The 4,924-nt window shown below is 34.5% G+C and overlaps 1 long non-coding RNA gene across 1 annotated transcript; it reads left to right on the plus strand.

Moving 5' to 3' along the window:
* The first annotated feature begins 1,164 nt into the window (after positions 1-1,164).
* Positions 1,165-4,044, plus strand: LOC129414799 (uncharacterized). The gene is made up of 4 exons (XR_008634543.2): positions 1,165-1,284; positions 2,045-2,077; positions 2,203-2,348; positions 3,055-4,044. It is a non-coding gene; the product is annotated as an uncharacterized lncRNA (long non-coding RNA).
* Positions 4,045-4,924: the final 880 nt, after the last annotated feature.

Raw genomic sequence — 4,924 nt, forward strand, 5'->3', positions numbered from 1 at the left:
CTACATCAAACATGATGATCATACGCGTAGATGACGTTTTCCACATTATTATGGAGCTTCTGCTTTAACAAGTGAGCTTAAACGTTTTTGTTCAGTATTTTTTTTTTACATATTTTCGACCAAAGGAACACGAGATATAGCCCAATGTAAGTTGTTATGGTAGCCTTAGCTTGTTCTGAAATGATGAGAATATTTAAATGACTAAAAATGTAGGCTATCTCTGAAACTTTATTTAAATAATGATTAATTTGTTTTCATACTATATTTGTATTGCTATGTATTAATTTACCTACTGAGAAAATGCCATATATTAATATGCAATGCCTTCTGTATGGCATTTATTTTGTACAGTTATAGGAGCACAAATGTTGCGGGCTCACTTTTACTTCAAGACACCGCATTGACCGAGGTTCCATGTACATTTGCACTAGACAATGCAAACAAGCCTAGACAATGTGCTTTATATTAAATTAAATGATTTTTGTTTTACAAATTAATATTTGTCTGTAGATGTATTGTCTTAATAATTTAATCATATAGGGAAAGAAGTGTTACGTTAGCTTACCTTGCGTTTTATCTCATTGCTCCTCATTCTGCAATTACAAATAAATAAATAGTCCCACTGAATTTGTTTTTTAAACGGTCATATTTATAAAAAGCAACAATATATGTAACATATAGCAATATAGATATTTACAATCATGATATATTAAGACGGTAAAACCGCATATGCGCTAGCACGTAAAACCACTGCCAGAGAAATTCCTTCACCGCAACAGCTATAGACCTATATTGCAATTTCGGAATGCATAAACAGGAATACAAAAGAACAGAAATTCCAGGCTGTTTTCTGCACTTAAGCCAATATCTTTGCCGTATTATTCTTGTTTTTTTTGTACATTCTGCCACTCACACTGAAAAAAATTGACTTGGTGGGTCTTTGAATTTAAATAAAATAAACATGTATATGCAACACAAAATATTTATATTCCTTGTGTAAACATAATTTAATTGATTAGAATTAAAATGTTTTGTTTGAATGTAAAATGAACACATTTTTCTCACATTGATTAAAATTGATTGAATTGAATACTTAAAGCAATAAAATTGAGTTTGCACACAAAATGGCACCTCCTGAGCAGTAGGTGGCAGTAAAGCTCAATGAAAAGGACGTCAATTGCCCTAATAGAAGAATAAATATTGTTTGTTTTGGGCGCCAAAATGAAGACTCAGCAGCAGCAGTCAGTCAGAAGAACTCTCTCAGACGGACACCACGTTATTAAAGTAAGTTCTATTATTTATTTATGTTCACTTTATACGTGATACATCTTCACTAGATAGACAGTTTTTTTACAATATGTAGCCATTGCAATGACTTGTAGTAAAAATTAGTTTGGAGGAGGTTGGTGGAGTAAGTTAACGGTTCAGTCAGTCAGTCATTAAGTGTAAGGCTCATAAAGAAAAACAGCGTTTCAAAAATGTCAGCTGTATAACGTTATTTTATGTTTGGTAAGTTAGTTTTATCCGAGTTGAAAACTGTCAGCTTTGAGTTAACTTTTGAGGCACTTTTTACTCAGCTGTTCTATGGAAACAGTTCAGGACAAATAAAATGCTAACCAAACGTTATTCTGTCCAGAGTAACGTTATCCATGTAAGTAATTTACCAGATGATATCAATTGACTACATTAATAATGACATTGCGTATTAAACAAACTGTCTGCTTAATCAGATGAACAGACCCGCGTCAGTTATTCGTGACTTCGCTACGCCATGAGGCACGAGCAACACTTGATTCTATTAGAAAAAGCTTTTTTAAATGTCTCGCGTGACGTCTGGTATATTAACTGAAAAAAATCGCTTTGAAGTGCCACACACCTTGAGCTGACGTTTTCAGAAGAGAACCTTGTTGTTTTAAGATCTAATTTTGTCCAAAATTGCGTCCTATGACAGATATAATACTTATTTCATTATTGTTCTGTGTATGTGTGACCTTCATCATTTGAGGTTATATTTGATTTCACCTCTGAATATTTCCTCTTATAGGTCCATCATCCTTGCACACACTCAAAAGCATTGGTAAGTAATTCATATCACTGTTTTACTGCTGTTAGGAGCTAAATCTTTTTTTGTAACTAATATACATGTATTATTCTTTGACTCGTAGTACTCAAATATACAATGGTTGGTTAATCTGTTTTCAGATAAATGCTGAATTTAAAAGAATCACTACTGTCTAATGTTCCTGTGTCACCTGGACCTCCAATCCAAAAACCTGATGAAACTCTTCTATCAGAAAGGAGGACAGCTAGCAAAAAGACTTCAAACAATTAATGATCAAATGACAGAAGTAAGTAATATAGATTCATAGACATAAAAATGTGTAAACCTTGTTGGAAGTACAGAAAATGTAGTATGTTTTAGTTACATCTTTTGGCACAAGGGTCACCTGGGAAGATTTAAAGGGGTAGTTCACCCAAAAATAAAAATTCTCATCACTTACTCCCTATCATGTTGTTACAAACCTTTATAAATGTCTTTGTTCTGTTGAACACTAAGGAAGATATTTTGAGGAATGTTTGTACCCAAACCAATCATAAGCCCCATTCACTTCTATAGTGGGGAAAAATAATACTATTGAAGTGAATGGGGCTCATGAACAGTTTGGTTGCAAACATTCCTCAAAATAAATGTCTTCGTGTTCATCAGAACAAAGACATTTATACAGGTCTGTAACAACATGAGAGTGAGAAAATGAGATAATTCACTTTTGCTGTGATTGTCAGGTGTGGTAGCACACACTCGAAATGTGGCCTCTTTATTTAACTCATTCCAGTGTAGTGAACGCGCGCACACACACCCGGAGCAGTGGACAGTGCAGCTGGCTTGCTTTGTAACCCATATATTTGTAACCAATTGTAACATGCTGTGGCAATGCACATGGGTCTGTATACTTACATTTAAATTTGTTTGCATTGTACTAATTTCCAATGACACTTTTATTGTAACAGTAACTTTTTTCTGTTTCTTTAACTAAATTGGTCTGTTTTGTACAGGGCATGGATGAAGTCAGCATCAGTGAGGTCATTTGAAGACACCACTGTTGGGATTTGTGCTCTCAAACAACATGCTTCTTGAAGAAGAGGATCTTTGTATAGTCCTGGAAGGCATGAAGGTGTTGCAACATCGTGCCATGTTGTTTGAGCTGATATATGCCCTAAACCTGAGCTATCCTGATCTCCGCTTTATTTTTGAGGAAATCCAAAAGATTTTAATGGAACTGCATTGAGCGTAACTTTAACCAACAGTTTCTTTCAGTGAAAGGATCAGAACGACTGTGCTGGTCATTTATGTTTTTTTTATTTATCTGTTTTAAATGTTTTCTCTTATTAAAACATTAGCAGTTTGCTGCTCAGAGTTGATTTTGGAAATGGTTGTTGTATTTTGTTTTTGTTGAATCTTTGATTATCAGTTTATACAAATGCTGTAGCTCTGACTTTCTTAAGGATTGATATTTTCCAGTTTGTAAATCCATTTAAAAAATAATAGTACTTATTGTTTTGCATGTCTCTTTGGAATGCAGTGTTTGTGTTTTAGCACTTCTAAATCTACTGTGATAGTAACTATTTTAAACATTTGGGTCAGTTTTACAGATGGGGCTTTTCCTAGTCCCAGCTTTTGCAATGCCTTAATTTGAAAACATATTGCACTGACATATCTTGACATATATCATTGCCATTGTTTTGTCTCAAGATGTACTCCAGTGTTGTTTTTGTAAGGTAGGTTTGTTTGTAAACTTTTTTTTGTAAAAAATATTCTAATATAACTAGAGCCTAGTCATGGATTAATCTACAACCTGTTTGGGAAATTGCCCCTTTGTATGTACTGCATGTGCTGATTGTTGTAATAGTTATTGACTGTTAATTAATTAATGTGTAGTGATTTAAATGAATTGATGATCTGAAAGCAGTGGTTTGCCTAAATATCACTAAACATTTGTTCAAAACTCCTTGCTTTTTATGCCAATGCAAATGTATTTTGTATTTAAAAAAGAAATAAATAACATTTGGATAATTATGGGTGATTATTCTGGTGCCAGAGACATAATGAAATTGCTTTAGAGTTACATAATCCCATAATATAAGCATTAAAAAAGCATGTTGGAATTACAGATGAAAATCTAGTCCCCTTACATAATAAAATTACTTAAACATTACAAAATAAATGTGTTATGGTAAAGAGAAATAGCACTTTGAGTCAACATATTTATATTAGACTACTTAAAACAATTAAAATGTTTTGGTCTGACAAATAAAAATTAAATGAGGAAAATTATGTTGGTTTTACACAATCGGATTATGTGGGATCGATGTACACATTAAAATTACGTAAATTGAAAGGATTTTTTTTCAGTGCACAGCTGCGAAAATGCGTACGTTAGAATTCGTCATGTCGTACAGTAAAATCTTGTCGTGTGTGACTGCGTCCGAATTATTTTCGCATAAACTCACTCGTGTCGTGTGCGAGAGCTCACGACGTTCCGACCGTCAGAATTTGCACCGTGTACACCCAGCTTAAGCATTGTTGACTCTGATGAGGAATACACTCTGGAGACAACACCGCTACCGCATCGTCGACTCGAGGAAAAGCCACGCGATATTTACTCTCGTTTGATTTCTTCGTGTATTCCTTTTTTTTTGCCTCGTTTGCCTTTGCTGACTGCATATGCAGGTACTGTGAGTTTTAAATGCTCTTTCTCTTCCGTACTGTTGCTCGAGTGCCTCATGCACGTTCAAATCAATCGGGTATGCGCATGTGTGGGCAGATCCTTTAGCAACAGGGGTGGTAGCCATGGTCGTGAGAGAGAGTGATAGTCGTGCAAGCCAATCATTTGTTTCGTCCCGAATGGAAATAATTAGCTGTGTT

This window comes from Misgurnus anguillicaudatus, chromosome 3, assembly GCF_027580225.2.
Source record: "Misgurnus anguillicaudatus chromosome 3, ASM2758022v2, whole genome shotgun sequence".
Classification (NCBI taxonomy): Eukaryota; Metazoa; Chordata; class Actinopteri; order Cypriniformes; family Cobitidae; genus Misgurnus; species Misgurnus anguillicaudatus.